Source organism: Castor canadensis, chromosome X (assembly GCF_047511655.1).
Source record: "Castor canadensis chromosome X, mCasCan1.hap1v2, whole genome shotgun sequence".
NCBI lineage: Eukaryota > Metazoa > Chordata > Mammalia > Rodentia > Castoridae > Castor > Castor canadensis.
Window position 1 is genome coordinate 66,812,197 of NC_133405.1, and position 25,684 is coordinate 66,837,880.

Sequence of the window (25,684 nt, forward strand, 5' to 3'; positions counted from 1 at the left end):
TCTTGACTGTTTCCATAGCTGAGATATTGTGAGTATTGTAAATAACGCTGCAATAAACATGGGTGTGCCGGTACCTTTATTGTAATCTCACTTCCTTTGGGTATATCCTGAGTAGTATTGCTTGATCATATGGCAGTTCTATTTTTAGTGTTTAGAGGAGTCTCCATACTGTTTACCACAATGGTTGTGCTAATTTACATTACCAACAGTGGCATATGGGGGATCCTTTTCCCCCACATCCTCACCAATATTTGTTGTAATTTGTGTTCTTGATGGTAGCCATTCTAACAGGAGTGAGGTGGAATTTTAACATGGTTTTGAGTTTCAGTTTCCTTTATGGACAGAGATGTTGAACATTTCTTCATATGTTTTTTAGTTATTTGGACTTCTTCCTTTGAAAAAGCTCTGTTCAATTCATTTGCCCATTTCTTTATTGGGTCATTGGTTTTTTGGGAGTTTAGTTTTTTTGAGCTCCCAGTATATTATGGCTATCAGTCCCTTGTCTGATGTACAGATAGCAAAGATTTTTTTCCCCATTCTGTGAGTGGCCTCTTCAATTTAGAGACCATTTCTTTTGTTGTGCAGAATCTTTTTAAATTTCATGTAGTCCCATTTGTCAGTCCTTTCTCTTATTTGCTGAGCCATTTGAGTTCTATTTCAGAAGTCATTGCCTATGCCTATTAATCCAAGTGTATGCCCTGATCTTTCCTGCACCAGCTTCAAAGTTTTGAGTCCTATGTTAAAGTCTGTAATCCATTTTGGGTTGATTCTTGTACACGGTGATAGACATGGATCTACTTTCAGTTTTCTGCATGCAGGTATCCAGTTTTCCCAGCAAAATTTGTTGAAGAAGGCCTAAAATTGTAAGATTCAATTTATATGAAATGACCAGAAGAGACAAATTCATAGAGTTTGGAAGTAGATTACTGGATGTCATTAGATGAGGAGAGGAGAAAATAGGGATTAACTGCTACTGTGTATGGCTTTTGAGGGAATAGGGTGACATAACTGTTTTGGAAATACATTGTAGTGATGCTCTCACAATCTTGTGAATTTAATAAAATCATTGCTATGTATATTTTACAATGTTAAAAAAAGATGGTGTCTCTTCTCCATCATATGTTTTGGGCACCTTTATCAAAAATCAGGTGAATGTAGCTGTGTGGATTCCTATCTGGGTCTTCTGTTCCACTAGTCTTCATATCTGTTTTTGTGCCAGCACCAAACTCTTTTTGTTGCTGTGTAGTGTAATTTGAAGTCGGGTATTGCGATGCATCCAGCATTGCTAAAAGACACTTTTTAAAACAGCATTTGGTCACTACATACATACTTAGTATGCAGCATGTGAAAATTAATGCCAATATTTGTAGAAAACAAACTGGTACCAATATTTGTAGAAAATAAGCTTCTTATGTTAAAATATTTAGTCATTAAATTGCTGCTGACTCTCTTTAAAGTCAATGTTGACATCATGAAGGAACATTTGCTTTAAAGTACAGTGTAGATAGTTATAGAAGAAAGATTATAAGCTGAGATAGTAGACAGATATGCTTTGTTATTGTATAAGTCAGCTTCTTAGTATACAAAGGTATCTGAGATAATTAACTATAAAAGTTTTATATTGTCTCTCTGATTCTAGTGCACAATCATTTGGTTGCATTGCCTTAGGCATGTGGTGAGGTAGCACATCATAGCAGGAATGCATGGTGGAGCAAAACCACTTATATCACCTGCCAGAGAGCAAAAGAGGAAGAGGAAGGGACAATTTCCTTAGAAGTCACTCCTTCATTGTCCTAAGCTTCTCCCACCAGCTGTTCCCTCCTAAAAGCTCCACCAATTTCCAGTACTACCAAAGGCTGGGGCCAAGCCTTTAGCATATGGACATTTTCTGGGCATGCAACATCAAACCAAAGCATTTATTCCTTGTATGTACAATACTCTGCAAATTCTCAGTGTTAAAAGTAAAGGGTATATTATAACATGTAGGGTTATTGTAAGACTTAAGATGGATCACAAAAATGAAACTTCCACACATAATAAGCATTAAAAATATAATCAATCATTATTACTACTGATAGTCTTGAATCATGAAGTCCAGTTTAACACCAGTTTGAAAGTCTGCTTTCAAACTTTCTCTTTACCACCTACTTGGCCAAATCATTTTATCTGTCAAGACACTTGTTCTCTCATATGTAAAATGGAAGGGATAATATTCATTTGTAGTGTTGTTCTAAGAATTAATTAATAAGAAATGAGTGTAGTGTACATCATAAAATACTTTCATCTATTAATTTTGTGACTGAAGGACTTGAAATGTTACCTCAAATCAGAAGAGAAACTAAAAATGCAATTAAATTGCTTCATAAAACTCAAATTTACATTGTGATAGCAATAGAGTTCATCCTCTGATGAAGAGACTTATGATTTGCCTTAAGGTCTTTTTTGAAAGAACTAGTAGGAGTAGGTGATAGCAGGCAATGATCATGTGCTTCAAAGGCTTTCAAGGAGAGCTATCATTTTACAGATATATTCAGTTCACTCTTCTCACAAAGATGCTTTTATAGGGAAAAAAAGATTCAAGAAACCTTGACATACATTGCCAAATATTGGGTGAGAATTTACATTAACAACATATAAGTAATCATATACATTCTTTTTTTCTTTTTGAGATTCAAGCATCCTGAAATATATTCTGAGATTTATCTTCTAGATTCAGTTCACCTTAAATGAGGCTAAGAATTAATCTATTTTCCCTGATGGATAATTCTGACTTGAGCTATGTGTCCCTCAAAAATTTCTGAGCAGTAAGATTTGTAACATCTTCCAATACTCATTCTAAGCCCTCTGCTATGGGATAGATAGCAGTGTTTTACTATCATTCCTTATCAAATTCAACAGAATTAGTCATTAAGATAAAAAGTACCATTTAAATGTGGTAGAAAGCATGCTAAACAAAAATTCAAGAGAATTATGGTAAAGTCTGTGTTTCAGTTTCCTCACCTGTGAAATGGGGATAATATCTTCCCTGAGGAGTTGCTATAGAGATGTGAAGAATACAGTTGAAAACATCCAAGTATTATGTTCAAGTGTGTTTTTTTATCAAGAATTTTAAAATTGTCTCAATATCATATTTCCCCATCTTTTCCTATGTTGCAGCATCCCTTTTAATAATCATGCTGAGTAAAGTATTGCAAATGAATTCTATTTCACATTAGCAAGCTTGCTGGTTTGAGGTATAATTTCATGATTCTCCAAAGACTATCATGTTCCACTTAAGATAATGAATTTTTAAATAATTGTAGTTTAACAGTGAGGAACGTTCACTTAACCACCTAAATTGTACTTGGTAGAGAAGACTGGGAAAAAAGAAAAAAATTCTTCAACTCTCAAGTTTCTCACTTGACAAAATAAACAGATTTGAAGAAATTGGTATATTTGTAAAGTAGTTTTAGTTTAAGTAAAATGCTAAACTGTATAACACACTTCATTCATCTTTAATATTTGTATATGTGCACAGTAATTTGTCATAAGCCTCAACATCACTTTTAAATCAAAACTATATTCTTCACTTTTCCTTTTTGAAATATATGAGTTATGTAAAATAGGCTGAATAATATTTTATGAATTAGGCCTTATGAGTGAAAATAGAAGTACTTTCCCCATCTGCTTTAACAGACCATGTCACTGATTTATGCAATAGGTCCTGAATTATTGGCACATATGCTTATATATTATATTTTATATGGGATACTAAGGGTCACACCATCTGGCAAGAAGACATCAATGATAGTACCTTATTCTCAGTAAAAAGCAGACTCCAGACAACTCAATAATTACATTTTTTTAAGTGAGCTTCTGCCAAGTTAGGCAAAACAAAAACTGGAGGTAATATACATTGCTTGGTGGAAAACTACTTGGATTTAAGAAGACACCCAGAATTCTCCTGGTGTCCATGAATCTGAAAAAAAAAATAGGTGTTTGGCTATAGGGGAGGATGGGATGGAAAGGTAAGGGAGATCAATAGTGATCAGAAGACACAGACCATAGGAAATCCAGAAATGTTGAACATTAGTTTTTTTTTAAAGTGGACCCTAACATACAGCACTAACCAAAATGTTATGGACGGAAGAGAATTTCCCCCAGAATGGCTGAAGCAAAGGAGAAAAGGAAATCTTTGGAAAGATCCACAGGTATACAAACTGGCATTCTGCAATAATAAATTTTAAGAAAGGAGATCTGCATACAAAACAGCAAACACCAGAGAAAGGGCCCCCTGCACATTTTAACCTACTCCCTACTGCCATAGAAGGGAACACTTTTTGTGTGTGTGGTACTGGAGCTTGAACTCAGGGCTTACACTTTGAGCCACTCCACCAGAACTTTTTTTTGTGTTGGGTATTTTTGAGATAGGGTCTCATGAACTATTTGCTCAGACAGGCTTCAAACTGCTACCCCCTGATCTCTGCCTCCTGAGTAGCTACAGTTATAGGCATGAGCCACCAGCACCTGGCAGAAGGAAATATTCTTAACAGAAATTCTATACAGTCAAATTTCTTGAACAGAAAAATGAGACCCTGCATGTTATATCTTCAAATCTCCAAAAGCCTCCCCTTTCACTGACTAAGAAAACAAACACCTGGAAAATCAGTTTGGATCTACAAAACTGATTATGACATGGAGTCAGATTCACAAACACAGATCTACTGGGTAGGGAAAGTGAGCCTCAAACGATACCACAGAAGGGAACTGAGGGTGAAAATATCTGCAGAACTGCAGCCCAAATTTTGGTAAGAAGAGAGTGACCAGCTCTTTTTGAATAACAGTGGGGGTGCTAGGACACAGAACTCTATGCTGAAGGAATTCAGAATTAATCAGAGCCCTGGCCTTTGCACAGCCATGCAGACTGCTTTGGTTTGACTACTTTGCACACTCCCAGAGGGCTCCAGAAATTGGTGGAAAGTACTCAAAGCTTGGAACAGCTCTGTTTTCAAATAGTCTTTTATGGTCTCACTTGTTTAGAATTCAGAGAGGAACAAAACTGCCCTGTCAAAGTAAACTGAAAAAGAAACAATCCTGAGCTGGGCAATCCAAGTTCTTTAGAAATGAAGAAATATTGACTTGTGATTTGTTTCTTTGTGTGTTTTAATACTTTTAGCTCTAATAATTTTAAACTCTTACTTTATCTTATAAGTTTCTTAGTTCATTTCTTTTCTAACAATATTAAGGAGTTGCTAAAGTTTCCAACTATTTTTATTACTACATTTAAATATGTGGTTTCTTTGTGAATTATGTTTTTGTTACTGTTATCTGCTTTCTGTCCTCTGAGTAGTGGTGAGAGGATAGTACCCCCAAGAGAAGATTGTTCACTATAAAATTCCCAGAAAACTATGGAAAGAGCTATCCGTCCCAACAGATGTGCAAAATAAAATGAAGAACACAAGAAATATGAAAAAGCAAGACAATGTAACTCCAACAAACACTCATAACTCCTCAATAACCATATCAAATATGATGAAATGGCTGAAATGCAGGACAAAGAATTCAAAAGTTTAGTTTCAAAGATCTCAAACAGGATGCAAACAAATAAATGAAGTAAGGAAGTCAATTAAACACCTGGGTGAGAAAGTCAACAACCTGAAAGAGAAATTCAGTAGAGAAGTTGACATTATAAAATTAAAAACAGAAATGTTGACATCGTAAAAAATCAATGTTAAGTAAAAACAGGGGGAATCATCATCAATAAACTATATCAAGCAGAAGAAAAATATCACAGATTGAAAACAAGCTTGAGAAAATATTATATTCAGATGACAATAAAGAAAAAGTTAAAAATTAGCATGACCACAAATTGCAAGAACTCTTGGACATGATCAAAAGACCAAACCAAAGAATCCATGGAGTAGAAGAAGGAACTGAGACACAAAACAAAGGGCACAGGAAACCCACTTGATGAAATTATAGCTAAAATTTCTCAAATCTAGGGAAAGACATGGACATCCCATGAAAAGATGCATTTACAACTTCAAATGGAAATGACCAGAAATGAATTTCTCCATATTGCATTATAATACACGTCCAAGACTACAGGAAAAAAAGAAATAGCATTGAAAGTTTCAAGAGAAAAACATCAAATTACTTACAAATGTAAACACCAAAGAATTATTTCAGACTTCTCTGAAGAAAATCCAAATTCAGGAAGGAATAGAATGACATATTTCAAGCCTTAAGAGTAAATAATTACAAGTCAAAATTATGGTATCCAGTATTATTATCCTTTAAAGTTGATGGAAAAAGTAAAGAGCTTCCAAGATAAGCACAAACTAAAGCTTCTCATACCATCAACGCAGCATTTCCATAAGATATTCAAAGGAATCCTACACCCAGATGATGAAGTAAGACAGGCAAAACATGAGAGCTCTGGAAAAAATTAATTTCCTGACAAGATTAGAAGAACAAATGAGAAAAAGGAAAGAATCAAACAAGCTCAACTCAGTAAACCAGCAAACTCCAAAGATGAATAAGGGAGAAAAAAGAATAAATTGTACTCGCAATCATGAAAACAAATAAACAATATTCCTGGAACCCACAAATAGTTCTTAATAATAAGTCTCAATAATAACCATAAATTTCAATGGTCTTAATTCTTCAGTTAAAAGACACAGAGTAGCTGATTATTATTTTTATTTTTTATTTATTCATTTATTCATATGTGCACATATTGTTTGGGCCATTTTCCCCCCTGCCCCCATCCCCTCCCTGTCCCCCCACACCCTTTTTGCTTCCAAGCTGAACCTGTTCTGCCCTCTTCTCCAATTGTTGAAGAGAAGATATAAGCAATAATAAGAAAGATACAGAATTTTTGCTAGTTTGAGATAAGGGTAGCTATACAGAGAGATTCCTAGCATTGCTTCCATGCACATGTGTATTACAACCCTAATTGATTCATCTCTACCAGATCTTTTCATTACTTTCTGGTCACCTTCCTGTAGTTACCTCTGTCATTTTAAGGTTACTATATTAGCTCCTCTACAGTGGGCACATCAAACACTTTCAAGTTTTGGGTTTCCTACCTTTCCCTATTCTTCATGTATGCATTCTCCCTTTAGCATGTGACCCATGTCCAATAGTATTACTGCATTTGTTTTAGGTCTAAAGTCCACATATGAGGGAGAACATACAATTTTTGGCCTTCTGAGGCTGGCTAAATTCGCTTAAGATGATGCTCTCCAGTTCCATCCATTTACTTGTGAATGACAAGATTTCATTCTTCATGGCTGAGTAAAATTCCATTGTGTATAAATATCACATTTTCTTAACCATTCATCAGTAGTGGGTCATCTTGGCTATTTCCATAATTTGGCTATTAGGAATAATGCTACAATAAACATGGGTGTGTAGGTGCCTTTGTAATAACCTGAGTTGCATTCCTTTGGGTGTACCCTTAGGAGTGGGATTGCTGGATCATATGGCAGATCTATGTTTAGATTTTTAATAAGCCTCCATATTGTTTTCCAGAGTGGTTTTACTAGCTTGCATTCCCATCAGCAGTGTATGAGGGTTCCTTTTCCCCCAAATCCTGGTCAACATTTGGTGTTGGTGGTATTTTTTATGATAGCTATTCTAACAGGAGTGAGGCAGAATTTTAGTGTGGTTTTGATTTGCATTTCCTTGATGGCCAGAAATGGTGAGCATTTTTTCATGTGTTTTTTGGCCATTTTGAGTTCTTCTTTTGAAAAAGTTCTGTTTAGTTTGGTTGCCCACTTCTTTATTGGTTCATTGATTTGGGGGGAGTTTAGTTTTTTGAGCTCCCTGTATATTCAGGTTATCAGTCCTTTGACAGAGTAGCTGAATAAATAACAAGATCTGTTACTTTTACACAAGAAACTCACCTCACTGACAAAGACACACAGAGGAAGTGAAAGGATGGAAAACAAAATACCAAACAAGTGAAAGTCAAATGCAAACAGGAATAGCTGTACTCATATCTAATCAAGAAGACTTCAAGCCAAAATTAATCAAGAGAGATAAAGTACGGAAATTCTTCAAAAAATCTAAAACTAGACCTACCATAGACCCTTCTATACCATTCTTGGACATATATCTGAGGGAATGTAAGTCAGGATACAATATAGATACCTGCCCACTCATGCTTGTTTCATCAATATTCACAATAGTCATGGTTTGGAGTCAGTTTAGGTGTCCAATAACTGATGAATGGATAAAAAAAATGTGGTACATATACACCATGGAGTATTATTTAGACATAAAAAGGAAGAAATTATGTCATTTGCAGAAAGCTAGACATAAGCACAAGGTAAAACAGATGGCCCCAACAACAGACTGGTAATTATAGCTGCAAGAATCCCACAATTCCTGTAAGCCTTAAACCCATTGCAGAGATTTGGTGAGAAAAGGACTGCTCCAGTGAGAGACTTTCTATCACTCCCCTTATCTTGGAGGGCTATAGCAAAGCACAATCTTGAGACAGGGCTTATTGTTTGAGACTGAGATACTCTGGAGGCTTGAAAATAAGGAAAAGTTATGGCCCAGGGACACTCTACTTCAGTGTCTCGGTAGGAGATTGCTACATGAGGCGGTCAAGGAGAGGGAGAAGATCTGACTTGGTCCTGTAGAGAAATCCAAATAGCAGAGAACTCTATTGGTGAAGGGCATCGCAGTTGGAGCCTGGTAAGGCTCTTCCTCACTTGAGTGTTAGAGTGGAAACAAAGCACTGAGTCTGTTGCTGGAATAGTATTTAGTCTGCCTTCTGGACACATGTTGACTGCTAAATAGATCAGAGCCCTGAGTGCAGATGACCTGAATCTCATGATATCCATAGCTTTATCTCCCACACCTCCACAGAGAGGTGAACTGTCAATCAGAGCCTGAAAATATGAAGATGCATCCCAGGGAACTGCATCCTGGCATGTACTTGTTGCCAGGTGAATATGAGGGTTCGGAGTCCAGACCTTCTAAATAACATGATTGGCATAGTCTCCTTCCCCAATCAGGGGGGTAAATTGTTGGACAGGGTCTAAAAGCCCTGAGTCAAGACCCTCTGAATCATGAGACTTCCATAGCCTCCTCTTCCCTTCAGTGAACTACTGGATATATTTGGTAAGCATTGAGACAAGTAGGAAGAGAGACTAGGTTCTTCATTGGCAAAGGCAAACATGGGCTGGACTTAGAGTGAAAGGATAGAAAAAAAACCAAAATTGGAAGAGAGGCAAAGGTCACTTCATAAACAATTCAGCAGGAGGATATAACAATTGTAAAAATATATGACCTGTGGACCCCAAAATAGTACTACTGGATGACTTTACGACTCCACTCTCATGAATAGACAGATCATCCAGACAAAAAAAATCAAGGAATCTTCAGAATTTAATGACACTATAGATAAAATATCTCTAGAACATACAACCAAAAATCTGTAGAATGCAGCTTCTCTTCACCAAATAAAACTTTATCCAAAATAGATCATATCTTAGGACATAAAGTGAGTCTTAACAAATACATGAAAATTGGTACATTTTCCTGGAATAAACTAGAAATCAATAATAAAAGAAATAACAGAATATATTCAAACACATAAAGACTGAACATTTCACTCTTGAATGACCAATGGGATATTGATGAATTGAGTGTGGAAATAAAACATTGATAGAATCAAATGAAAATGAAAACACAACTTGCCAGAATCTTTGGGACAAAGAAAATTCAGTGCTAGGAAGGAAGTACATAAGCTTCAGTGCTTTCATTAAAAAATCAGACAGATCCCAAATAAATAACCAGATGATGGACTTCAATCTCTTACAATCACAAGACAAATCCAAAAAGTAGATGGATAAAAATAATAAAGATCAGGACACATGTCCTCATATCTGTTTTTGTGCCAGTACCATGCTGTTTTTATTGCTATGGCTCAGTAGTATAGTTTGAAGTTAAATATTGTTACACCTCCAGTATTGCTCTTTTTGCTCAGTATTGCCTTGGCTAGTCACAGTCTTTTGTGCTTCCAAATAAACTTTAGGGTTGATTTTTAAATCTCTGTGATGAATGTCATTGGGATTTTGATGGGAATTGTGTTGAACATGTAGATTGCTTTTGGTGGTATAACAATTTTCACTACGTTGATTCCACCACTCCATAGCATGGGAGATCTTTCCATCTTCTCTAGTCTTCTTCAATGGCTTATAGTTTTCTTTGTAGAGGTCATTCACATCCTTTGTTAAATTTATTTATAGGTATTTGATTTTGGGGGGAGCTATTGTAAATGGAATTGTGTTCCTATATTCTTTTTCAACTGTTCATTGTCGGTGTATAGAAAGGCTAATGATTTTTGTAAATTGATTTTGTATCCTCTTACTTTGCTGATTCTGTTTATGATGTCTAGGAGTTTTTGGTGGAATTTTTAAGAAGATGAATGTGGTTGATATACTCTCTATATAAGAATGAATATAGAAATCTTAAATCAGCTAAAACTACTATAAGAAAGGGACTATAGTAGAATGAAGAAAATTAGATAAGATGAACCAATTGGGGTTATAATACATATATACATGAAAATGCCACAACAAAACTCCCTGTGTAGCTACCTTTATCTCAAAGAAGCAAAAGTGTCATTTTTTTCTTTTTTCTTCTACAAAATAAGAGAACAGGAGGGCAGAACAGGTCCTGTGGGTGGAGGGGGGTTTGTACCAGTGGGAAGGGGCAGGTGGTTGGAAAATGAGTTAGGAGGGTGAATATGGTACAAAAATGTATACACATGTATGTAAATAAAAAATGATACCCATTGAACAACAACAAAAAAGATCAGGACAGAAATTAAGGAAAATAGAGAGACTAAAAGAAAAATACAATTAATCAATGAAACTAAAAGTTGTTTTTTCATAAAGATAAACAAGATTGACATTTAGCCTATCTACCACTTTAGCCACACCTCCAGCTTGCTGATAGTTCTATTTTTAAAAATTTCATTAGCATATAATTTTTGTAAAAGGGGATACATTGTTATATTTAGATATATGCATACAATATATCTTAGTTAGGCTTGCCCCCCCAATCACTCTCCCTCTTCTGTCCTCTGCCCTTCTTAGAACAATTTAAACAGGTTTCATTCTATTTTCATATCAGGACATAAAACACATCTACCATATACACCCTCATTCCCCCTTTCCTTATGCCCACTTTCTCTTACTAGTACCTACCCTAGGAAAAGATTTATTTTTCCTTCCTGCCCTTCCTTTTCTTTAATTAAGTGTGTACTGATAGTCCAAGGGGATTTTGCCTTGGGATTTCAGGTCTGGGTATATATAGTGCTTTTTTCAATCTACCCCCTTCCCCTCTGTTACTTGCTCATTCTCTATCTGCATGCTCCCCTAATATTCAATAGCTTACTGTACAGTGTATTAATTATATTCATAAATAGGTGGGCTGTTTCAATATTTTTCATTCTCTAACATTTTCTTTCTCTCTTTCACCTCCCTTAGCCCCTTCAAACAGACTCACTAATACAATTTTGTTTTCTTTGTCACTATATGTATGCATATATATATTTATAATATGTAAAAATAATATAAATTATATATACCATATATACTATACACATATTTATGTATGTATTTGTGTATGTGTATATATATATATTTCTTTATGTATGATACATATATACAATGCAGTTTTATGCAGCCATAAAAAAGAATGAAATTATGTTGTTTGCAGGTAAATGAAGATCTTATTTTTCATTCATTTCAGTAAGCCAAGGTCAAAAAATCAAAGGTCTCATGTTTTCTCTCATATGTGGAAGCTAGATCTAAAAGTTAAATGTATACATTTTTAGTTTTTTTCCCTTTATTGTTGTGCTTGTTGGGGGTACATTGTGGCATTTACAAGGATTCTTACAATGTGTCAAATATAACATACTTGAATTCTCCCCATCCACCATTCTCCTTTATCCCCCCTCCTCTGAGTACCACCCTCCCTGTTCTGCCCTCTTGTTCTCTGATTTTGTAGAAGAAAAAAAGAAAAACTTGACCTTTTTCCTTGTTAGAGATAAAGGTAGCTACACAGGGAATTTCCTTGTGATATTTACATGTATATATGTATTATAACCCCAACTGGTTAATCTCCTCTATTTTTCTTCATTCTACCATAGTCTCTTTCTTACAGTGGTTTCAACCAGATTCAGAATTCTATATTTATTCTTGTATACAGAGGAAATCAACCATATTCATCTTCTTAATTTCCTTCTTTTACTCTACCCTTTCTCTATATGAACTCCCTTTAGTGTGACTAGCGTTTCATAAGATTGCTACATTTTTATTAAGTTTATATTCCACACATGAGAGAGAACATGTCTTTTGAGCCTGGCTAACTTCACTTAAGAAGATGTGTTTTGGGGAACCTCCATACTGCTTTCCATAGTTGCTGCATTAATACACATTCTTACCCTAGTGTATTTCTGCATACCAGTAGATGTAGAAAGTCTTTGACAAAATTCAATTTACCTTCATGATAAAAGTCCTGAAGAAACTAGTAATAGAAGAAACATACCTTAACATGATAAAGGCTACATATGATGAGCTTTCAGTGAATACTGTATTAAATATAGAAAACCAAAATCATTTTCTCTAAAATAAAGAATGGAGTGGAAGTGTCCACTCTCTACACTCTTATTCAATATAGTGTTTGAATTCTTAGCCAGAGAAATAAGGCAATAAAAAGAAATAAGTGCATTTGAATCAGGAAAGAAACAAATTAAATTGTCTGTATTTGCATATGATATGATGTTATCATTTAGAAGACCCTAAGATACTATCATAAGCCTCTTAGATCTGATAAACACTTTAAGCAAGGCAGTAGAACACAAAGTCAACATACAAAAAACCCAGTGGATTTTCCATATACCAATAATGAACAGACTGAGAAAGAAAGGAGGAAAACATCCCTATTTGCAATAGCTTTAAAAAACAAAAAATAAAATACCTAGGTGTAAGCATATCTGAAAGACAAAACTATAAAACACTGAAGAAAGAATTGATGAAGGCACTGGAAATTGGAAAGATTTATGGTTTAGCAAAATTAATATTATAAATATGGTCATATTACCCCAAATTTACACAGAGCTCATCAAAATCCCAATAACATTATTTTCAGAAATATAAAAAAAAATCCTAAAATTCAAACAGAAGCGCAAGAAGTCCCAAATACCCAAAACAATCCTGAGCAAAAGAACAATGCTGAGGGCATTATAATACCTGACTTTAAGTTATACTATAACTTAAAAAAAAAGTTATACTATAGAACCATAATAACAAAAACAGCATGGTATCAGCACAAAAAACAGACACACAATGAATTCAATACAATAGAGGACCCAGAAATAAGCCCACACAGTTATATTCATCTGACTCTTGACAAAGGTGCCAAAAACTTATATTGGAGAAAAGACAGCCTCTTCAATAAATGATGCTGGGAAAAGTGGATATCCATACATAGAAGACTGCAGTTATCTATCACTCTGTACAAAATCAATTCAAAATGTATCAAAGACACTAATGTAAGAACTGAAACATTGAAAGTATTACAGACAAATGAATGGAAAACATTTAAATGTATGGGCATAGACAATGACTTTCTAAACAGATCTCAAATAGCTGAGGAAATGGTAGCATGAATTGACAAATGGGGTTGCATCAAATTAAAAAGTTTCTACATAGGTAAAGAAATAATAATCCACAGATTGGGAGAAAAAATTTTCCCAGGCATTCATCTGACAAGGGATTAATATCAAGAATACATAAAGAAATAACTAATTAAATGCTAAAAGATCACATGATCCAACCAATTTATGGGCAAATGAATTAATCAGACCATTCTCAAAAGAAATATAAAGGGCCAATATATATGTGAAAAAGTGTTCTCCATCCTTAGCCATAAAGGAAATGAAAACCAGGTCATTTGAAGGAAAATGGATAGAACTGGAAACCATCACTTTAGGCAAAATAAACCACATTCAGAAAGACAAATATGTCATGCTAACTCATATGTGCAGTATCTAGATCTACAAATAAAAGTTCATGAAAATAGAAGGGAGTATTTGGGGTAGGTGGTCAGTGGAAAGCAGAGGAGGATGAGGCAATGTAATGATGGAGGGTTTAACTGTGATCAAACTACATTATATATTATTAAAATATCATCATGGAACCCCATTATTCAGTACAATTAATAAAAATTGGAAAAAATTAAAAAGAAAATATTTAGAGGTGATGTAAACATTCAATATCTTGATTGTGATGGCAGATTCATGTATATATATACATATATACATATATGATGTCATTTATGTTCAGGTAATATTAATGTATTTAAACATCAAATGTTTCAATACAAATCTTTGACAATTTTTTTTGGCAGTACAGGGATTTGAACTAAGGGCTTCACACTCACTAGGCAGATCCTCTACCACTTGATCCACTCCACCAGCCCTGTTTTGTGTTGGATATTTTTGAGATAGAGTCTTGTGAACTATTTGCCTGGGCTGGCTTCAAACTGTAATCATCCTGATCTCTGCATCCCAAGTGCCTAAGATTACAGGCATGAGCCACCAGTGCCTGGTGAATCTTTGATATATTTTAAGAATATTCAACAGTATTTAATGAAAAGCATCAGAATAAAAAATAATATCCAAAACATTTTTACAATTATGTAGCCATATACAAGAAAAAAGATTTGAAGTAAATATTCCAAAATGCTAATAGTGTTTGAAATGAAATCATAGCACCTATGTTTACATTATTTGCTTCTTTCTAATTTGTCTGAGTTTTCCAAGTTTTCTCTATAAGCAATATTTTATTTTTATAATAGAACAATTTTAATGTAAAACATTAATTAGTGGGTGGTAAGAGGGTAATGATCTTAAGAGGAATGGCATGAAGACAAAGGTAAAAATATATAAGCATGGAAATAGAAAGTTGGCAGTTTCAGTCTAAGTATAGAATACAGGTAGGAGATAATACAGATTAAAAAGGGAGAAAAGTGATAGAGCAACATCAGCAGTGAGAGGAGATAAGAAGTTAAAAATTTCCAACAGAAAGCCACTTTTAAAACCACAAATAAATTATAGATAATTTCAAGCAGAAAACTACTGAAAGGACTACTTATTCATATTAAAATGCATTCAATTCATGATGTAAAAACCTAGATGTTTAGCAAGGGGTAAAACAATTTAGTTCATATTTAAAGGTAAATTTTGTGATAATAAATAGTGCAAAATCTTTAGAAAAAACAATTCAAGTCCTATAAAATGGTTAAAATATTACCAACATTTGAAGATGAGCTGAGGCTACATAAGCTTAGACACTAATACACAACCTGGTACATAAGAGGCTCTCGAAAGTTTCCTTTCTTCCTCCTTCAAATGCTCAAATTGAGAAGAGCTTTCTTAGAAATAAGTGGACTGTCTAAATACTATCTAAATTGTATATTAACTCCTCTAGGTGCCTCTGGATCATTTAGTAATAAATTGTTTCCATACAGATGCTAGGGAATCCAAGAATTTTGAGAAGTTTCCAAGAAGCAAAGCACTGCAAGAATTTGGTCATTTACCATTTGATAAAAATTGGCTATGTGATCATTAATCCCAAGGATTACAATTTTGAAAAAAAAATCAATATCCCTTCCTCAGAAATAATAGATGGAATGCTATTTGCCTTCTAGTCAGGACATATGAATGTTAGTCCCTGCATTGTCACTGATTTTCTCTGTAAACTTGAACAAGTCACAATTTGTTATATGGCTCCTGATGATCTGATCAGAAAGATGATAGGGTTGAAATACATCAATTCAAGTTTGCTTTCTAGCCCCAACACATTACATTCTGTTGCAATCATATAAGTACTGTTTAAACAGTATTAGTTTTGTACTTAATTAAAATGCAAGGAGTAAGACCTTGCATTACAAACCTTGCTTTTTCCACTATCTGGTTCTTTGACTTTGATTGAGTCCTTGAATTTCTATATTCCTCAGTTATTTCATTTCTTAAAAGGGGGTCTAGCAACATATAGCTTTTACTTTATTGAATAAACCATGTTATAGCTCCAACTCATCCATAGATTTTTACATATTACATCACTCCTGTAGTCTTAAATATACCACTAATCCCACATTAAGTACTCAAATAGAAATCCTGCATCATAATGAGGTATTTCTATACCTCATTACTACACTGGATGAGTCCAGAGCAGGTTCTATGTCTTAGATACCACTAATAATGTTTAAAAGTGCAGGCTCTGAGTATTACTTATGAACACTTCATTCACCTTTAAACCATGGATCAGAAACTCATGAAGACAATACAAAAATCATCAAAATGTTCTAACCTACACTTTCATGTGTTAAAGAGTTTGATGGAGCATAACTTACATTTTCAAAAACTAAAACAGAAATTTCATATGAATTATGAAAGCATAGTTTTTCTTATACCAGATAGCCAAAGCCACAGAACAAATAGGTAACTTGAAACCTCAGAAAAGATATGTCCCTCCAAACAAACAAGCAAAAAAACCATGAAAACTCTCAACTATGGTACAGTACAGAAGAAAAAGACTTGATTCTCTATTCCCATTTCCTGCATGGGGAGCAGGAAATGTTTCTCTCCTTTTTCCCCATTTCTTCCCACTTTCATCCTCTTATACTAAATTTCTTTTCTAATAAATGTTATTATAATTTTTGCTACAAAAAAGAAAGAAAGGACTTACAGTACAGAATTCAGTCAACTGCATAGGACAAATCACTTGTAAGTTTGAATAAAATGATAAAATCTAAGTTTGTGTTTGCATGACCAAATATATTCCCTTAGGGCCATGAACACAAGGAGAGTTTGCAGCTCTTACAGACTACTCTTGCATAAGTCTCTACCAAAATCTCTGACGAAAAGTTTTGGGGCTATATGAGAAGTCATAAATATCTTCTCTTAGTAATATGGAACTGGAGAAAGGAAGTATCCACTGTTGTGGAAAAAGCCTAAGACTCCATCCAAATTTTCTCCCACATAGAGCAAAACTTTATGCTACTAGAACAGAAGCAAGGTTTTAACCCAGCTGACAGGGAAACTTATTATAGCTAAGAAAAAGATATTAAAAAATTCCTTCTTGAGGTTGGGACAATTAAGAATCCTTATCATAGGGGTTTATACTAATACCATGAGAAATATCCTACTCATGATTGGAAAGGGGTTAGCAGAAACATACCAACTCTAAAAGTACAAGCAAAGGTTTAATTTAGCTACCATAAGAAAGAGGGTTATAGTTATATATAGTTTTATACAAAGAATAAAACTAAGATAACTATCAGCCCTACAGGAAATGCTATGGAGGTTTTTCAGATAGGAGTAAACATCACACAGAAATTTGGATAAAAGAAGAATTGAAAAAAGCAGAAATAACTAAAACTAAAGTATAATAATTTTATATTGCTGTTGTACCAAACTGTAACAGACTTCAGCTTAAAACAACACAGATTTATTACTCTCACAGCTTTTCTAGATAAAAGTCTGATATAGTATTCAGTAAATTAGAATTAAGGTATCAGAAGGGCCTTACTCAAGCTCTGAGTAAGAATCCACTTCAAGATCCTTCAGGTAATTAAACTGGAGGCATGGCTCAAGTAGCAGAGTACCTGCTTTCCAAGATCTTTCTGGTTATTGTTTGAAATAAATCTCATGTAGCTGAAAAACTAAAATGTCATTCACAAGTCTGGATATCAGCTAGTGATAAGCCTTATCTTCTAGTAGCCCCTCTTTAGTCTTCAAAAGTGGCCTCCATATGAAAACCAGTCACCAAGCTTTACATTCTTGCCTTTTTGAATCACCAGTTTCAACTTCCTCTTTCACTACTTCACTATGACTCAGACTTCCACTTTCCTTATAAGCTTTAAGGACTCATTCAATTGTATTGAACCCATCTGGATAATTCATGATAATCTATATATTTTAAGGTCAGCTAATTATTAAGTTTAATTATATTTTCAAGCACCTTCACAGAGAGACCTATAGGTAAGTTCTTGAATAACAGGGAGACAGAGTCATTGGGGAAAATTTTTAGAATTCTGTCTACTATGTAATATAAATAGTAAAGATTATATAATCAATATGAAAGAGAATCACTAAAGCAAAAATAATAATAACATGCTCTATTATGTAGCATTCAACAGAATAATGTAATAAAGCAATATAACAAAAGATCAAACACAGGAATCAGGAAAATAGTCTTATAACATGCATACATTATACATGAATGGAAGCTATATTATTTAAACATAGCTTAAAAATAAGATGTATAATATAAATCATAGGGCAGCCACCTAAAGAAGGAAGAAAGAGGTATATATGATATATACCAATGGTGGAGATAAAACATAATGATGAAGTACCCTCAATTCAAATGTCGACAGAAAAAAGAAGAAATTGTCTAGGAAAAAATGGAAATAATAGAAGATAACTGAAAAGGTTATAGACTTAATCCAATCACATCAATAATGGCTTTATTCATCTGATAACATCACTGCAAAAATTAAAGCATACAAACTTAAAACTTATATATTTAAAACATGAAATAACTACATGATACATACCAGAAACCCACTTAAAATATATACATAGCAGAAACCCACTTAAAATAATACACAAAGATGATTTCAAGATAAATGGAGAAAGATGTAACTCACAAAAGTAATGAAAAGAAAGCTGAAGTGATTTTATTAATTTCAGGAAGAAGTAGACTGCAGAAAAAGGAATATTACCAGGGATAAAGAAGAGCAGCACACAATGATAAAAATGTCAGAACACAAATAATATTAAGTATACATTTACCCAAAAACAGAGCTTCAAATTATTTGAAACAAAATTAATAGAAATAAAAAGCAAAATAGAGAAGTCTATGATTATAATTAGAAATTCAGGAATCTTCTCAGTGGACAATTGAACAAGTAAACAGAAAATTACTAATGATGTGAAAGAATTAACCAATTCTATCAAAAAACTGACATAATTGTCATTAATAGAAAATACATCCAATGGCATAACACATTTTCTTTTCAAGAATACATGGATAGTCTTCAAAATTGAGCATATTCTAAACCATTAAAAAACTTTAGTTTTAAAAGACATGAAAATAGAGATAGAATGCTATCTGATTTTAACAGAACTAAACTAGAATCTCATAATAGAAAATCTCCCCAAAATACATAGGACGTAAATACCACACAACTAAATAACCTATGGGTCAAAGAGGAAGTCATATAGACAATTAGAAAATATTTGTGACTTAAAAATAAAGGAAGCAAAGTAAAACAATGATTAGAGGGATATTTATAGAATATTAAAAAGAATTTCAAATTAAATTTTTAATTTAAAACACAAGAAAAAGAAGGTGCATTAAGTCAAGTGCAAGAAAATATGTTAAAAGTAGAGAGGAAGAGAATTCAATGAGAATGAAAATAAGAAAATAATAGAGAAAAATAATGAAACCAAAACCAAGATATTTGAAATATCGATACAATTAAGAATCATTCAGACAGCTTATTGTCTGGTTTCATAGGGTCACAGGTGGAGAAGATTTTTCCTTAGCATAAATCAGAGTCTCATCTATAGTTAATTTAGACGAAATTAAGATGAGATTTTGGAAGTAGATTTAATGATGTAGATTTGATGATGAAATTGGTTAAGACTTTTGGAGATGTGTGAATGGAATGACAATATTTTGCATCTGAGAAGGATTTGAATTTGAGAGGACCCCATGGCAGAGTGGTATACATTGACTTAGTTCACACCAAAAAAAAGTTATATGTTGAAGTCTTTACCTCCAATATCTCAGATTGTAAACTTGTCCAGATATTTAATGACATTTATAAGGTAATTAAAATGAGGTCATTAGAGTAGGCCTAATTCAGTATGACTGGTGTCCTTTTAAAATGGTAGATTTGACATAGAGACATGAATTTAGAATAGACAATATGAAAAGACATAAACAGAAGAAGGCTATTTTTAATCTAAGAAAATAGGCATAGAATATATTTTTCTATTACTGCCCTAACAAAGAATCAACACAATGACATCTTAAATGTTTAACTCCAGCCTCCAGAATTGTTACAAAATAAATTTCTGTTGGTTAAGTCTACTAGTTTGTGGCACTTTGTTGTGACAGCTCTGGCAAAATCATACGTAGGCCTTTAGTGAAAGCTAACATTATGTTATAGAAGAAAACATATTAGCAAACCTTTTGACCTTGGATAAGGAGTGATTTTAGATACAATGAAAAATCATGACCCATGAAGGTTGAAAATGCGGTCTATATATACAACAGAATAACATTAATCCATAAAATGATGAAATTATGTCATTTATGACAGCATGGGTGGACCCGGAGGACATAATGTTACATGAAAATAAGCCAGGCATAGAAAGACAAAAACTGCATGATCGCACTTATATGTGGAATGTAAAATTCACTCTCATAGAAATAGAGTTTCTACAGCATGGTACTGGCACAAAAACAGACATGAAGACCAGTGGAACAGAATAAAGGACCCACATATGAAGCCACACAACTATAACCAACTTGTCTTTGATAAAGGAGCTAAAAATATACAATGGAGAAATAGCAGCCTCTTCAACAAAAACTGCTGGGAAAACTGGTTAGCAGTCTGCAAAAAAATGAAACTAGATCCACGTATATCACCCTATACCAATATTTACTCAAAATGGATCAAGGATCTTAATATCAGAACACAAACTCTAAAGTTGATACAGAAAAGAGTAGGAAATACTCTGGAGTTAGTAGGTATAGGTAAGAACTTTCTTAACAAAACCCCAGCAGCACAGCAACTAAGATATAGCATAGATAAATGGGACTTCATAAAACTAAAAAGCTTCTGTTCATCAAAAGAAATGGTCTCTAAACTGAAGAGAACACCCACAGAGTGGGAGAAAATATTTGCCAGCTACACATCAGACAAAGGACTGATAACCAGAATATATAGGGAACTTAAAAAACTAAATTCTCCCAAAACTGATGAACCAATAAAGAAATGGGCAAGTGAACTAAACAGAACTTTCTCAAAAGAAGAAATTCAAATTGCCAAAAAACACATGAAAAATGCTCAACATCTCTAGCCATAAAGGAGATGCAAATCAAAACCACACTAAGATTCCACCTCACCCCTGTTAGAATAGCCATCATTAGCAACACCACCACCAACAGGTGTTGGCGAGGATGTGGGGAGAAAGGAACCCTCTTACACTGTTGGTTGGAATGTAAACTAGTACAACCACTCCAGAAAAAAATTTGGAGGCTACTTAAAAAGCTAAACATTGATCTACCATTTGATCCAACAATACCACTCTTGGGGATATACCCAAAAGACTGTGACACAGGTTACTCCAGAGGCACCTGCACACCCATGTTTATTGCAGCACTATTCACAATAGCCAAGTTATGGAAACAGCCAAGATGCCCCACCACTGACGGATGAATTAAGAAAATGTGGTATCTATACACAATGGAATTTTATGCAGCCATGAAGAAAAACGAAATGTTATCATTTTCTGGTAAATGGATGGAATTGGAGAACATCATTCTGAGTGAGGTTAGCCTGGCCCAAAAGACCAAAAATCGTATGTTCTCCCTCATATGTGGACATTAGATCAAGGTCAAACACAACAAGGGGATTGGACTTTGAGCACATGATAAAAGCAAGAGCACACAAGGGAGGGGTGAGGATAGGTAAGACACCTAAAAAATTAGCTAGCATTTGTTGCCCTTAATGCAGAGAAACTAAAGCAGATACCTTAAAAGCAACTGAGGCCAATAGGAAAATGGGACCAGGAACTAGAGAAAAGGTGAGATCAAAAAGAATTAACCTAGAAGGTAATACACATGCACAGGAAATTAATGTGAGTCAACTCCCTGTATAGCTATCCTTATCTCAACCAGAAAAACCCTTGTTCCTTCCTATTATTGCTTATACTCTCTCTTCAACAAAATTAGAGATAAGGGCAAAATAGTTTCTGCCAGGTATTGAGGGGGTGGGGGAGAGGGAGGGGGTGGAGTGGGTTGTAAGGGAGAGGGTGGGGACAGGGGGGAGAAATGACCCAAGCCTTGTATGCACATATGAATAATAAAACAATTTAAAAAAAAGAAATAGAGTTTCTAGAACAGTGGTTACCAGAGGCAGAAGGGGGTGGAAGAAATAGGGAAATGTAGTTAAATATTGTAGTTAGATAAGAGGAATAAGTTATTTTGTTCTATCACAGTAGGCCAACTGTAGTCAATAATAATGTATCACATACCTCAAAATACCTAGAATAGTGGATTTTGAATTTTTCACCATAAAGAAACCAAGGTGATGAGTACATTGATTATCGTGATTTGGTTATTATACAAGGTATACATGTAGTAAAACTTTATATTGTTGCCCATAAATTTGTACACATATGTGTCAGTTAAGTAAAAAATACTAAGTTAGTCTTCATCTAAATTAAAGACACTAGTTCTTAGGAAGGCCTTGTTAAAAAACAAACAAATGAAAAAGAAGGACAAACAAAACCTGGGAGAAAATATCTGAAAAATGCATATTTGATAAAGGAATTGCATCTAAAATATACAAACTCAATATTGAGAAAATTTTCAACCATGAGACATGATGCCAAACAAGCACATAGATGCTCAACATAATCATTGATTCAGTAAATGCAAATTATTGCCACAATATACCCAGTAGTGTAACTAAAAATCTCAAAAAATTTACAACACCAATTCCTGACAAAGGTGTGAATCAAGTAGACTCATTCATTGCCAGTGGGAATGCAAATTTATGTAGCCACTCAGGCATTTTCTTATGAAGAAAATAAATAAATAACCTAATAAATAACCCAGAACTACTCATAGATATTTCTCTACAACTTACAAGGATATTCACATGAAAACATGTATGCAGCTGTTTGTAGAAAAGGTACCCATAATTGCCATAAACTGGAAATAAGTCTTTCAATTTGTCAGAACATAAACAGTGCTATGTCCATGCAAGAGAACATTGCAGAGCAATTTAAAAAAGGCACCAAATGCTAATAAACAACATTGGCAAAATGTAAAGAAGCCATATTCAAAAAAGGTACTTGTAACATATTTTTCTGTTATTTGATATTCTCAAATAAGCACTATTATAGGAACAGCAAAACAGATTAGTAGTGGCAGGAAGTGAATGCAAGAGTTTATAAAAGAATAGGAATCTCATACCTGTATGATGAACTATTATACTGTTTCTTTGCTGATGATGGTTATACAATTGTATGCATTTGTCAAAATTTATTTCACGCATTCTTTAAATGGAAAACTTCACTATATATAAATTGTGTCAATATACTTGATTTAAAAATAAATACTACCGGGCCCTTAAACTCTCACAAATAATGTATGCTTTGATATGCGAAAAATTCTATTGTTCAGTAACTATAAAACTTACAAAAAGTTACTTACTTCTCTGGTCCACACATTCTTCTGCCAAAAACAGTATAAATGAAAAGGATGTTGTAATGACTAATGAACTGAGCATAAAATATTAATAAAATGTGTACTAGATAACTAATAAGTCATTTTTAGCAGTTATATTACTCTTCTCAACACTGTCTGGAGCATATTGCAAAATATAATAATCTCCAACTAGTTTCTCAGATGCACCTGCTGTATTTAAAGAGCTCAACAGGTACATGTAACTAGTGGCTACTGTATTGGCCTTGACATATACTGTTGGGAGCCAACAGGTGTATAAAATAAGCTGCGTGTTTGAGTTTGGCACAGCCCCAAACCACAGAAGGGATCAAGCATAGTTATGTGCAATAGATTTCATGCTTGGATTGGCACAGCCTCAGCTGCAGAAGTGGGCAAGATGCAGTACAGCTGTTTTTCTTTTAATGTTTACTATCAGAGAGAAGCTGTAACAGGTTCCTCCTGTTCCTGAGGATTACAATGTCATCCCCCCTCCAAAAAATGCCTCTCTACCTTGTGTTACTGCTGTATATGATAAATTCACCAGAGGTGGAGGGGTTTGATGTGTCTCCATCAGAGTGCCCAGCCTACCTGGCCCCAGCTTTATGCATGTTTGGTCTTCAGTCTGTTGTCTTTTCTGCATTTCCCATTACCCTCAGGTAGGATTCTAGGACAATCTCATGTGTCACATGAGAATATACAAAATAATTTTGGTTATCAAAAAAGTTATGTTGTATAATGCTGGGCTACAACAATATTATGACCATTATAGGTAAGTAATAATATCTTATTCAATGGAATAAAAGTTGAAATCAGGACTATAATTTTCTTCCCTGTAACTAAGTATACTGGATTCTGAATGTTTTAATGCTTGTTTTATTAAGTTTTTAGAAATTTTAAAACACTGTCTCAAAAGAAAGAAACACTTCTGAAATACCTAATTAGTTCCTCAATTCTCAAGGATAATAAAGCATATTTTTGATATATGTATTTCCATTGATATGGATTTCAAAAGTGCATCCAGAATATCACTTTTCAGCTCTTCAGAAAGGTTTCCTTTTATTTATTTATCTATCTAATTTTCACCTTTTGAAAATATGATTTAGGGTAGCAAATTAGATTCTTGTTTTTTTCATATGCAGTACACTGCAATTCCAAACAGGAAAAAAGATTTTGACATTGTTTACATTGCAGAAAATAAACTTCCCATATATTGAGGATAAATCACTTCTGACTAAACATATTATAAAGCAACCTCAAATATCATTACCAAAAATGCCATAAACAAAACAAACACATGCAACAAGGGAAGAGGATATTAAAGCAAAGCAAACAGAGACCAGAGATATTTTCCTTTTCTAAAAAATTTTTTTTATTATTCATTTATTCACATGTGTGTACATTGTTTGGGTCATTTCTCCCCCTTGCTCCCCTTCCCCCATCACCCCTCCTCCCCTCACTTCCATGCAGAACTTGTTCTGACCCTATCTCTAATTTTGTTGAAGACAAGACATAAGCATAATAAGGAAGACAAAGCATTTTTCCTAGTTGAGTTAAGGATACCTATACAAAAAGATTCCTAGCATTGCTTTCATGTACAAATGTGTTACAACCCAAGTTGATTCATCTCTAACTGAACTTTACACTGGTTCCTGATCCCCTTCACATGTTAACCTCTGTCACGTTAAGGTTTCTGTATTGGTTCCTATGGAGTGGGGACATCAAATGCTTTCATGTTTTGTGTTTTCTACCTATTCCTATATCTCACTTATGTGCTCTCCCCTTGTCATGTGATCCAAATCCAACCACGTTGCTGCATTTGCCCTAGATCTAAAGTCTGCATATGAGGGAGAGTATAAGATTTTTGATCTTCTGAGCTTGCTAACATTGCTCCGAATGATGTTCTCCAGTTCTACCCATTTACTTGTGAATGATAGGATTTCATTCTTTTTCATGGCTGAGTAAAATTCTGTTGTGTATAAATACCACATTCTCTTGAGCCATTCATCAGTAGTGGGTATTTCCTTGGCTATTCAGAGTCTCTTGTGTTTCCAAATGAACATTAGGGTAGATTTTTCAGGCTCTGTGATGAATGTCATTGAGATTTTGATGGGAATTGCATTAAACATGTACCTTGCTTT

The 25,684-nt window shown here is 34.1% G+C and overlaps 1 protein-coding gene across 1 annotated transcript in view; it reads right to left on the reverse strand.

Moving 5' to 3' along the window:
• Dach2 (dachshund family transcription factor 2) overlaps positions 1–25,684 on the reverse strand; it is a 605,819-nt gene that overhangs the window by 187,771 nt on the left and 392,364 nt on the right. The window lies entirely within an intron of this gene.